The sequence below is a fragment of the Ylistrum balloti genome, unplaced genomic scaffold (genome assembly GCF_031769215.1).
Source record: "Ylistrum balloti isolate Yb309-2 unplaced genomic scaffold, AGI_CSIRO_Ybal_v1 Utg369858, whole genome shotgun sequence".
Taxonomy (NCBI): Eukaryota; Metazoa; Mollusca; class Bivalvia; order Pectinida; family Pectinidae; genus Ylistrum; species Ylistrum balloti.
This window is the reverse complement of record NW_026782007.1, coordinates 729681-743532: the sequence shown is the minus strand read 5'-3', so window position 1 is coordinate 743532 and position 13852 is coordinate 729681.

Genomic DNA, 13852 nt, shown 5'->3' with positions numbered 1-13852 from the left:
TAGGTGTTTCAGTTTCTACTTCAACTGGGATTGGCTGTGGATAACAAATATACAAATCATTGACCAGTCCCATCCTTTAGTATCAAGGTACATTATATGTTTTCGTCATCATTGGGGATGGTTCTACTTCCTTGTACCAAATAAAAGGATGTAATGTTATGAAATAAAGTAAATCATAGTTATATTTGCATTCCATTTATGCTGTATAGGAAAAATGTGTCACATATTACTAGACTTTGATAAATGAATTTGTGTTTAATATTTCTATCCAACAAAACAACGTATATATAACGATTGTTAGTCTGATTCATCGAACCGGCACAAATATTTTTCCACTTGGTTTTACCCAACAAAAAAGTAAATGGAAATCAAAGGACGAAAATGACGAATTCCCATTTTATAGAAAATTAAGGAATCTAGTAATGATTTTCTGTAGAACGATCCTTTATATAAATTCAAATACCACAATTCTTTGCTATTGTATGTACTTTTCTATGTGTATCTGACGAAGGTTCAATATTTTTTTCTTACGACTGAATGATAAATCCTAATGTAGACAAAGCATACTTTCTATATAAACAAATGGTGTTGAATAACGAATCCTTTTAAGGATTAAATTACGATAGTGATATTTGCATGTATATGTATGACTTGGTATTTTGTGGAAATCTCCTACAAATGGAACCCCTTACAAAATGCTGCCTATGATAATGAAAAGTGATGGTAGATTATAGTACCTACCTTAGGGTGTTGTACGCCTCCGATTGAAGCATAGTTGGATCCTATCGTCTAAAAATTAGAATCAAAATTTGATTATCTACCTTCAAAACCAGAAAAGAAGTACGTTGACACCTGACGCCTTCGTATAATATACAATTTACAATTTTGAGGGATAGGTGCAGAGTGTGTAGCGGTTAGAAAAGAATACATTTTAAAACTTTAACCAGTTTTGTAAAATATGTCATAAACGTTTTCTTTATGAATTGATTTTGAAAATAATTTTTTTCTATTATCAATCTTTGTACTACATGTACGTGTTCAAAAGGTACATCTTTTTAATTTGTGTCCTTTGCAATCATTTTAAATTATCTGAAATCCAAAGTTATGTATGTCGGTGGAATATTGAAATACGACGACATATACAATATGCATAGGCAGGTAAACAAGACATTTAGATAATGAAAAAAAAGAAAAAAAGAAAAAAAAAAAGAATTTTGCTTCTTACGGAGAACACCAATCACAGTTACCTGTCCACTAGCAAAAATATTTTCTGGGTCGATATAGGTGTAAGTATCATCAACTGAATTCAGGGTTTGGAAGTGCGTCATGGTAGGTTCCTTGAGGAATCCATTGTTGTCATAATTTCCAAAATTGTCCGGATGAGGAACCTGAAATGAATCAGAGACCTCATCTTCGATAATCCAGGTGTTGCGCTCACAATTTCGTTCTGCATCCTGGAACAATTCATTGCAAAACTTTCTTATGGACATGACTAGTTTGATCATTTGATGTATATCACACCAATCTCGAGGTCGCAAAACTGTATGTTGTACTGGCTTTGAAGTTGTTTGTTTGAAGTTCATAATCTTCAAATGTAGGAAACATTTTGTGATTTGTCTTTTTTATTCTCCTGAAACAGTTTCTAGACCATACAAATTCATTAAGCCTTTCAATTTTGCCAGGTTGAGTTCTAGGGATGCAGTGAACGACAGTAATCGAAACCATTGGAATAGAGGATGCAGTAATTGGTTTAGTATATATAAGAGAACACAAATACAGCGTGTCCTAGTAAGGGGAGGCATCATTTCACACAGGGATAATGTCCAAGTACGTTCCCACAACGTGACATGTAGAGCACGATATCATCGGAGTATTTGTGAAGCACAATAAGCAAACATGCCCAGTAAATACGGAAAGCAGGTTGGAATATGTCAAGTTAATATTTCTATTCTTGTTTGAAAGCCGTGCAAGTTGTTTTGTTGTGAGAAAAGATCGACGAGATAATATATATAATGGCTCTTTGCCATACACACAGGTACTCTCTTTTTATGTTTGAATTACTTGGTCTTTATATATAACTATTCACATGATAAAAGTCCCATGCTTACACACACACACACACACACACACGCACGCACGCACGCACGCACGCACACACGCACACACACAAATATATATATATATATACTAAATGTTTAGATTAGATTTCTATGCTTTATTTTCTTTTCAAATTAAGTGTAACTTAATACATTAATAAGATGATTTAGGTATTGGTAGATTAGGAATGATAAAAATGTAAATCTATAATGTTTCTTGTCAGTTATTGTTTTCATGGGCAGTTTTATACAGCTTTTCTGTGACAAGGAGGTACGTACCATTGTTATTTATCAAATTTATCAAATATATATTGCTTGAGTATTCTTAGATTGAATTCAGTGCGTTCATCTTCGTTTACCTCTGGCTTATGTCGTCTACGTTCGTTAAAGTTATGCCGAAGCCGTTTGACATTGTAGAGAATAAAGAACTGAAAATAAAGAAAAATGTTTCTCGTCATCACGGAAACACTGGTAGCAGAATTGTGGTACTGTTTACTAGAAAGTGGAAAAACGGTATGTATACTCTCAATGAACTCCAAAGAACTTTTAACCATTCTTGAAAGCCCACTTCTGCATGGCATTTCTTTGCACAAGTGCACTACCATTATCCGTCCAAAACTGAACGAACGTCTTTGTTCTCTTGCTCTATGAGCCTTCTGTTGAACGCCTTTCAAAACTGCCGTACAACTATAAGGTTGTTTGATATCCTGGGGCGTATTTGGTGAACAAAGTCCAAGTCCAAATCATAGAAAAATGCAAATGATCGAAAATATGGTTTGCAATATCTTTCAGGAGTGTCCGTGTAAATCTTTCTTTTGTTTATATTTTATCTTACTCTTGGATGCCCGACTCTTGGATAATGTCTTGTTCTTTTCGAAGAGTTTAGCAAAACAGGTTACGGATAGGCGTGGTGATTTCAGTCTCCTCATTGTGAATTTTCTTTTCTGGATAGCAACATTTCTGCTTTCACAACTTATGATGTTAATAGGTCGCAATGGATTACATATTCATGTCACAAAGATTTGTTCGCAATATCACGATTTTCATGCCATATGTCGACAAAGGACATAAACGCATATCACACGCTGTCGAAACATGCCGGATGTTGATGATTACAACTATTTTACTGGAAACTAACCAATGTGGGGACTTCCATGTATAAATTATGTACTTCTCTTTAATTACATCAAAATTGGAAGCCTTTCTTTCAACTAATTAGAAACGAAGAAATGGAAACAAATCTTATCTTACGGCAGCCTTCAATATGTTTACTCTAATATTTCACATTTTTCTTTTTATTGACCTGTCATAAATTTTTTTGAAGTTTGAGCATTTTTAACAAAGACACTTTACCCCACAAAAATAAAGCGTCATCAATAAAGCTATAAATCGACAGTGCGGTAGTAGCAGGTGCTCTATTTCAAGTGTTTGGAAATAAGTAGAAGTGATATAAATACAAGGTGTCATAAGCGAAACGACGCTATTTTTTTCCATTTCCCCCCAGATAGGTTATATTCGATATATACCCAAAACAAGATTTATTAAAAGAACGATTTATCGTGGTTCGGGAAAAAAATTACCAAAAGAATATCTTTGGGTTTTTAGTTTTACGTACAAATCGACGTGAAATATTTCCAGTGATTTATATACCTTGCTATTTTGCCAAAGCGGGAGTAGATGGAGGAAAGAAAGAAAATTAAAGGCACAAGCATTTCAACATCTCTGGAAGCACACAGAAAGAATGAAATAATATACGAATAAGGTTTTACATTATCCTCTTGTTTTACCAGATTTCCCTGTATTTCCTGATGTTCTGAAATTACATTGTACTATTAATGAAATCACTATTTAAAATGGAACACTAATGAAAAAGACCTGTTTGTACAAATCTAAAATAAGATGAAATCAATTCAAACGATTAAAAGATTATTCAAACGTACATTTGTTGGAAAGATAGTGTATGGAATGGTGCATGAACTGTTACTGTTATTTTTATTTAGAACGTATTTGTTACAGTAACAGTATTGTGAAGCTAGATTCACCACATTTTTTGTCAATTGAAATGTCCATAAAACAACATATGTTAAGGGTGAGGATATGGAAAACCTTACATCATCACTAGTGATAATGTTAATATGTCCATGACACTACAATATTTCAGTTTTACTTTAAGAAATGTTAAAAAATGACATCACTAAGGTATCGCGTTGTTTTCGAACATGAAAAAAACATACTTGTAACTCGATATTCAATAAGAAACCATTAATACCCATCATAGAAAATTAGGCCAATAACTGTTGATTAATTTAACGAATTTCAATTATACTTACGATTTGTGTTTGAATCCGTTAACGGCTTGCAGCATTTACTTATGTACGTCTTCCCGTCCCTCCGTAAGAATGCAGACAGCACGGCAATTGAAGGCTAATAAAACACATGGACTTCCTGGTCTTAATGATACCTCTTCTTCTGTAAATATTAATGTCATTGCTATGTAACCTTAACACCGTAAATCACAGACATACATCAGTAGGACATATCTTTACATTCGTGAAGTCTGTTTTCTTTTTGTTTTTCCTTAAGAAACATTAGATTATAAAAATCTGCAGCAACTCCATTTGAAAGTAGTGAACTCGCATAATTGTATACTAGATATAAGAAACAGTACAAATATACAGTATGATCTAATAGATACGATCATAAAATGATAAAATAAAATAAAAAGATATCACAGAAGTAAATTGCAAAAAAACATGAATTGTTTTGAATGCATGGTGATAACATTTCATGCATTGCCACCATATTGAAATGTACGGCTGTAAGCTGAAGGTATATTCAAAAGAGAAAGTGGTTCATGCGTGAAAAAATAGCTAAAAGCGGTTTAAATATCGGCAGATAGTAAGCGTTGTAAACCTAAAACATGCTTTTATAAATCAATCAATGGTTTAGAGAATAAATACAACAAGGATGGTTAACAAGCTTTAACTTAAATAGTGTAATGAATCTACGGGTATAATCTGAAAAAGCAGGACCCACTGCTATGGTTTTCAAGATTTTTCTAATGAAATATAACCTAATCTTTGTAAGCATATAACATAGTTAAACATATACACAGAAACGGCCTATAGAGAGCCAGTGGAGTTTAGAGAATATGTTTACTGTCTTGAGGACGATGTGGTCTTCTTCTTCGTTGTTATTACAACGGAAGTTCTAATGAAGAGGACATAAGAAGACATAGAACAAAAAACATACCTGTTTTGATATGTTTAAGTAGGAAGGAGTACTACTGCTTGCTTGCTTGCTCTGAAAGAAAAACTGCCATGATTCAATTCTCAGTCTAGCTACTGTTCTTCATATGTGCACTTCAAATTCCATCCTCGCCAAAGACAAATCTAGTCTCGACTCTTACCACTTAAAGCTCAACTCCTTCAAATGTCGCACATACGTGGGAAAATAAACACTTTTAAAACTGAAAACTTGATGATTAGGGGATGGTTCGAGAATTTATATGAATGGGTTTTGATGAATGTCGGTTGCTTATTCTGATACTGTGTATCTGACGACCTGACTATTATGGTAATTTTTAGATATAATTTACGTTATCACTGTACAACTTTCAAACTGACAATAAACTAGACAAAAGTATACCATGGGTAGATACCACATTTATGTGGGTAAGTACAGGTATCAGTATCATTTTTTATGGAATTCAAACGAAGATAAAAATTAACGGCAGAAATTCTGGTAGAACTCTTCTGGACAGTCATTCGTGAATGAGTTTAGTAATCCCTCGAATTTTGCTATGTAAACTAATGCCATTCTTTCATATTGTTTACTTTGTTTTCTCTCATGGTAAGGTAAAGTTTGGCGTATTTATGCACTAAAAAATTATGTATGTGAGACAAATTTTGATGCATATTACATTACCTACTTATACTCACGTATATAAATACCAAAAAACTTACAAGAGTATTTGTGAAACTATTGAACGCTAGCCGATGTATTCATTTTAACAAAAAATTATTTGATCGAACAAACTAATCAACAATCCAATCACAATCGAACCCATGATATCCTATACTGTACACTCTACGATTGCATTATAATCACTAGATACCAAACACACGTGCTGTGAATTATAGATCGCACAGTTCGAAAAAGTGCGTGGGAAGCGTGAATGGTACCACTTTTCTGAATGCAATCTTCATCAAGAGCTTACAATTTGTTGTTTAATGTAATTGGTATTCTTCCTTTATAACGTAGTCATTTCGGTTCTTGTCCGTGTCGTCCGTCTGGCTGTAAATAACATCTCTATTGTAACTCCTTCAAAAAGAATGATGATACAGTTACTAACTGGTACCTCCACTATGGAGGAGGTGGTGAGTCTGATGAAAAATCTAGAGCAGATTCCAGATGAATACCATTTCAGTCATCTTGTAATTATTCTGAGGGGAAGGTTGTATTGCAGGAATAATGTATTGTGTATGGTCAAAGATGATATCAATACAAATTCGTATTTCATAATATTTATAACTGTGTACTTGATAATCGTGTTTGTCAGAAAAAACAATCTCACATTACATTGCGTCATACATAAATTTCACATGTAACTGTAGCTTAAAATTTTGTTGTTTTTTTCCTTAAGTCGTTATTTGTAACTCCGATTTAAATTCCATTTGCATCTGTATCTCAATTGATTCAATATTATATCTATTCAAAAAGTACGATTGTATAAGACGTTATCCTTTGGATTACAGTAAAAAACAATATGCTTTCAAAAGTGAAAAAATCCTAAAACGCTACAATACATAAAGGATTAACACGAGTTTCCATTCCAAACCGGCTTGAAAAATCTAAAAAAAAAAAAAAAAAAAAGAAAGAAAAAACCACATGAAATAGTAACGGAATGAATATCCTGTTTTCAATTCTGAATTGGGAAATATTTGTCATACACCTTATGGTAGACAACGACAAAAATATTTGCAAATACATGCACACCAGACTGTTTAGATTAAGTAGATATAGTTTAGAAGATATTTCATTCAGGCACTGTTAGAAATACCCTTAACAATAAACCAAGCAATCACACGAACATTGCTAAATAGTTTATACTATTCCTTACTGGGATATGTTTAACACAGATATACAGATTCAAGTTGTTCTGAACTTCAGTAAACAAGTGTTTATCATTAAATAACCAACTGTTTATTAATTCATCACTATCAGAACCATACTGGGGATTGTGACGTCACGCCATGGATACAGTCCTACTTGAGGATGCTCCGTAACCAACGGGGTAATTTTCGTCGATGATTTGTCAATAAGGAGGTAACTATCGATACATATAGTATGAAAGTGATAATGAGACCATCCTAAATTTAGTGAGAATTCGTGGATACGAAAATATACGCGAAATAACAGATAAAATGATAAAACTGAGAGTGCAAAAAGTAGCAAGAAATCGGCTTCTCAACTGGGATCCAACTCGGATGAGTCCTTCAACGACGCATTATTGGAGGAACAGTATAACTGCAAGACATGCTCGAAGGAAGCAAAGAAGTACATGAAGTGTGATGGATGCCAGGACCTTTTCTGCATCAGATATCTGGATTTTGATTCAAAGAAATATGACATCCTATCAAAATCAGATACAATGTGGTTTGCCCACCATGCAGAATGACAGTTGAAAAAAATATTCTCACGGGCAGAAAAATAGAAGAGAGCAGGCAAATCACGCAAGAATTTGAAGATAGAATTGCGGAACGTGAAAGAGAGGTAAAAGGGTTAATTGCTAAACTGGAAATGAACTTGAAATCTAAGAAATCTGCACCAAGCGAGCAAGTAGAGAGGGAAAACAACACAATTCTATTTGAAGTTTCGGAGCAGTCCAGTCACGACGGAAAGAAACGTATGGAAGAAGATGCTAAAGTTGTAGAAATTTATTAGCAGTCTGTGGAGTATTAAACAAAGATAGACCTAGAAAAATTATACGATTGGGAAAGAGACCAGAGTCCAGTGACATAACCAAAAACAGCCGGCCTATTCTAGTTCTTTTGGAGTAACAACAACCAAAGAAAGGAATCTTTAAAAATATCAGAAAAATAAGAAATCATAGTCAACTTTCCTCAATAGGAATAAGAAACGACTTAACACATTGTGAAAGAGGAGCACAGAAGGCATTATACGAGGAAGCGAATCAGAAAGAAAACAATGAAACGGAGGATTATGTATACCGTGTCCATGGACCGCCTTGGAGTAGAAAAATTGTGCGCCTTCCCAGAAACAATAAATAAAGAGGAAACTTTTAATTTCATTTCAACTTGAAAATAGTGAAATGTTTTTGCTATTTAGCATTTAATTGGCTATACATATGTAGTAACTGAGAATCTCAGATTTTTTTTCTCTTTTTTTTTTTTTTTTTTTCTTTGAAACATCATATAATTTTAGATATGGATATAGAGGCATTTGTTTTGCCTGCGTCCATTATTTACCTATTATTTATTAAATTGTTGTAAACGGTTGTATCAAATTGATTCTGTTTTTCAATAATACGAAGTAAACAAAGACATTTCGATTGCACGGTATATCATGAAAACAGAAGAAAACTGTTGCACAGTCACTTTAATGATTATAATACAAATCAAAATTTAAATTGCTACACGATTTGTTAAAGTTAAAAAGAACAATACGAGCTCTTCTATACCTTTCTGTTTTGAAAGTTAGAATATCTAGTATATGAAATTTTGTTTTTAAGTGTGTAAACGCTAAGAAATATGGAGGGCGAAAAATAACAATAACTTCATGTTAGACATGCTTCCTTTGAAAGCAAAGAAAATGTCAAAATGGTTGTTTGTTCTGCATATCCGTTGTTAAAAAGTATTACATGACTGAGAGAATAGGCCATATATATTAATACTAATTCAAATCATTTTGTAACATTGTGCTGTTACCAAAGACCTAATCATATGTATACATATTCATCTAACTTTATACACTATTTGTTCATTAATGTTTCTTAAACATAGTGCTTCCAAACTGCCTTATAACGTTTAATATGATATTTCCCAGAGCGAAAAAAATAATAATCATTCTAGCTGTTTTGAGTTGATTACCTCCAAGATGTGATAGATGTTTGGTACAATTATCCTATGTTATGTCCGCATTAAATATACGTAATAAATTCTGAATAAATTTTATTATAACGTTTTTACAAAATTCAATATTTTGTGCACATTCTAAATTATGTCCTGTTTCATTTTGTACTTTTTCATGGAAACATTTCCAATTTGGACTAATTTTAAATTATTAGATAAAATATTGATTCAAGTTAACTAAACTTTAGTTACATACTTAAGAACTTCGAATTTCTTCTATAAGTTTGCATGTAAGTTCCGTTGTTTTATACCTTGTTCTCATTTGAGAACGTGACGTTACTTTCTTTGATTGGCTTCGGTTTACATGGCGGTTGAAGCAGAAGACTCATCCGGCACACATAGACTTTTTTCCTTTTACATTTATGTTCATATTTTGTCCTAGTTTAAATGACTTTGAGTTTGGATTTTGATTATGTTGACATCTTGATATCTTCATGTGTTTTTTTCTTTTGTGTCTTTTCTCGTCTTTCGCTGGGAATATTTTTGGTGTCCTTAACATTTTTAGTTTGCTGGTGTTCAGCATTTAATATCATGCGTATATCTGCTTTTCAATAGAACCATTTTGTTTTATATTTATTGAATACTGTAAGCAATATAATAATTACCATTGATTTACATAAATTCCGCTCAATCGTATGATTTTAAAGCAGATTACGTCCTTGGGTATTGACAAATCGATAGTCTATCCACCCTTGTATGTTAATTCATATAAGATAACAGACATATTGCTTTAACCTTATATCCTACAAAAAGACATCAATGACTAGTTTAATACATAACAGCTTAAATGCTCTTCTTGAACATTCATATGTGGATTTGATTTATATAAACACACATTACATCAGTTTTCCCTTTAAATCGGCTTCGTAACCGCTAATATTAAAAACGGTAGCAAACCCTACCGTCACATTTTAGTATTGTATCCTGCATGATATTTGTCTTTGTCTTATATACAGATAGATTGTTTTGAAATAGTAGGAGTTTTCAAGTGCTGTCTTGAGCTTACCATCAATTTCTGAATTTATTAATTACACAATGACTTATACCTTTTAGTGATAAAAGCACATGCAAATACCGATGTACATATATTTCCTCTATATCCTCCATCACTGTCTTTTGTCATTCCTTTTAAAGAGTATCAACATTTTGGTTAGTTTTGTCCTACATGAAGAACAATGTACCACCCACATCTTCTACACCATCTAGTGAATATTTGGTTACCAATTACCATCCGAGCCTACAAGAGTGATTAATGTAAGTTTCAAAAACTTGCTTCGCAATAGTTGTAAAATAAATAGAGTTTTTAATTATATACCAGAAGCATTTAATCAACAGTGATCAGCCTAATCCAAGGAAGTACAGTACCATACCCTGTATCAAATATGTTTTATCTTACAGGTTTTTCAACTAGTTCTTTCCCTAAATATACGGCTTTGATGAAGCAAAAACATTCATGGAATCCTCTGTCTCTCTGTAACCAAATGCTTGAAACGGTAGTCAGGATATAATTTGATTACATTTTTAGAAAGACCTGCGACTACTTTTATCAATGATACTAACTGCATAGTCTGTACTCTCATTACTATAGTGATGTAGTTAAAATAATGATAAACGACTTTATGCAAACATGCCATACGGGACTCTCGATACAATAGGTTTTCATTTTTATTGACAATTGTGTTTCTGATACTTGAATAATAGTCGTGTTTAGCAACGACTGTAGACATATCGTGATATTATCAGGTTCGATGGATCAAAGGTCTGTGTGATAGCTCAATAATGCAGATCGTTGGCAAAGAATCCTTGAATGAATCACCTGGTGAGATAAGATTTCACGAAGTAATGGGGCAATATATTAAATTTATTGCCACTGCAAAGGTAGAAATACATTTTTACCTGAAGAGTATGCAAATATACGCTGCTAAGTATCGTCACATTCGTTGTCAATCAAAAACGTATTCTCCTCTAAGTTACACCCTTCGTATGTATGAGAGTCACATTGAGGATGATTTTTACTTATATTTACCAGGTAGTCTGTCCATCTGTCTTTCTTTCCGCGCTCCGATGTTTATTTTCGTTTTTAGCGCGTGTATGTACGGTGCTACACCCATAATCCTAAGTACACCCAAGCGCAAAAATATTTGTTTTGATAACCACATAAGTTTTCTTACATGGTTTCCGCAAAATTAGTACTAACTTTCAGTTGTCATCATTCCCATCAATAGAAATGGGAATATACAGCAAACACATATCACTGCTAAATGCTTAAAATGTTGAATATCTAATAGTTAAATATCTATTATAGAATAAAGCATACTAAGCGGAAACACAATAATAAGTCAATCGACTGTATATCAAGGTCACCAGATCAATGGGGAGGGTTAAACCAAAAATATTTATTTAGATTTTATAAAACTCAGTTGTTCCTAAACAGTAGAAAAGTCGTGTGTCACTACTTAATTTAATCCTAGAAAATGTCCTTGTTATGTTCTTATTTCTGATTACATACCCTCTGTCAAATACACTAAAAGGATAAAGAAACGCAGGGTGAACTTTAAACCAGAAATTAAGTATGATATCGGGCTTCATTTAAAACGAAATTTTGTATACTTACAGATAAATTAAAGCTTAAAAGTCTGTATTTTGCATCTGGCAATTGGTTTAGAGGTACTAACGATTAAATTGAATGGACCCATAGGATTTTAAATTGAAATTGAACTGAGTCATCAATATCTTGTGTGTCCGCCGTTTGCTGTGGTCACGGCCCTTATTCTTCTGGTTATAGAGTTCATGAGAGCGTTAATCCGTCGTATGGGGATGTTGTCCCACTCTTCGATCAGAGCTCTGGTCAACTGCTCTCGAGTAGCAGGGGGTGGCTGGCGCTTTCGAACCTGTCTATCCAACTGGTCCCAAAGATGCTCGATTGGGGATAAATCAGGGCTATATGGCGGCCAATCTAGTGGTTGAATGTTGTTGTTGGCCAAAAAGACTTGGCAAATCCTTGCTATGTGGGGCCTAGCATTATCCTGCTGGAGGGTTAGATTATGCTGCTGTAAGAAAGGGATAATATTGAGTCGGAGGATCTCATCTCTATACTTAGCTGCTGTTAAATTGCCATCAATAATCATTTTAACCCGAATGAGATTCCTCCCCACACCATTACTGAACCGCCCCCAAACCTATCCCCATCTACAACGCAAGCGTACGTAAAACGTTCGCCACGACGTCGGTAGACACGTTGACGGCCGTCAGATCGATAAAGACAGAATCGAGACTCGCCCGTGAAGAAAACTTGTCTCCACTGCCTCACTGGAAACCGTCGCGGAGCATGTGCAGCGACCCAGGCCATACGACACTGACGTCGAGCAGGGGTAAGGTGTGGACCTACGTAGGGGCAACGTGCTCTTACACCAACTTCTCGTAATCGATTCCTTACAGTTTTTGAACTTATAGGACGCCCATGATTTCCACTAACATTAAGTGCACTCTCAACGTCAGTAAGGCGCCGATTACGCACATGAGAGACGACGATATAGCGATCCTGACGTCGTGACGTTACGCGCGGACGTCCTGACCTAGGTCGATCGGCCAATCGCCCAGTTTCCCGAAGACGTCTTACAAGACGTTCTATGGGGGGAAACATTAACACCAAAGTGCCTAGCAACCTGATTTTGCAACTGTCCTTGCATCAGCATCTGAATGGCCTGACCCCTCTGAACTTCTGTGAGTCGTGCCATTCTTAAAACGAATCAAATTCTCAATTAATTTTATGGAAGCAGTTGGTCTGTATTAAGACTAACGAAGAGTGACTTGACCAACGCTGCATGAGACCAGAACAACACGGTGCACGAGATTCTTGTTTTCTCATTCCTCCATTTACCAGAGCTGCGCACTGTACCGTGACTAAATTTTCGATGCATGACAAGGTGTAATATGACCTAATTACTCAATCCACAAAGTTTCACTTTATTTGGAGAACGCGTTTTCAAAATATCGGAATAAATATTACCCTGCGTTTCTTTATCCTTTCAGTATAGGATAACTGATTGATTTGTACTTATTCAGAAAATTAATATCTACGTGACGGAGAGCACACACTTTTCGTGATATATTTCTATGGGATAACAGCTGATAAGGCTTGGATTGTATTTCACCTCCGATACTTCATACACGAAAAAGTTATGTAACAACCAGGAAGTTTCTATAAGGTTTATAATCACGTATAATATACGTTAAAGCGTGGAGAAATCAGGAGAATGTGGAAGGACTGAAAGGATTCTGACTCAAAAAATTGATAAAATTTTAGTTTATCTATCAAATAAATAAAAACATGTTTGCATGAAAAAGTTTTGAATGAAAAAAGACATTAATTTTCATGCGCACAAAAGATTTCCTTAATTCATCATTTGATAATTATAAGTAGCAATGCTGATACTATAAATACATTCTAGACCTAAATACTGTACTAATTATATGTATAATTTCAATTTTACTTTCAGAACGTAGGTGAGTTAAAGACAGACATACAGACTTCCTTTCTTCGTTATAAGATTTAAAAGGTAGTATTTTATGTTGTCAATCTTTTTGTTTCACATATTTATG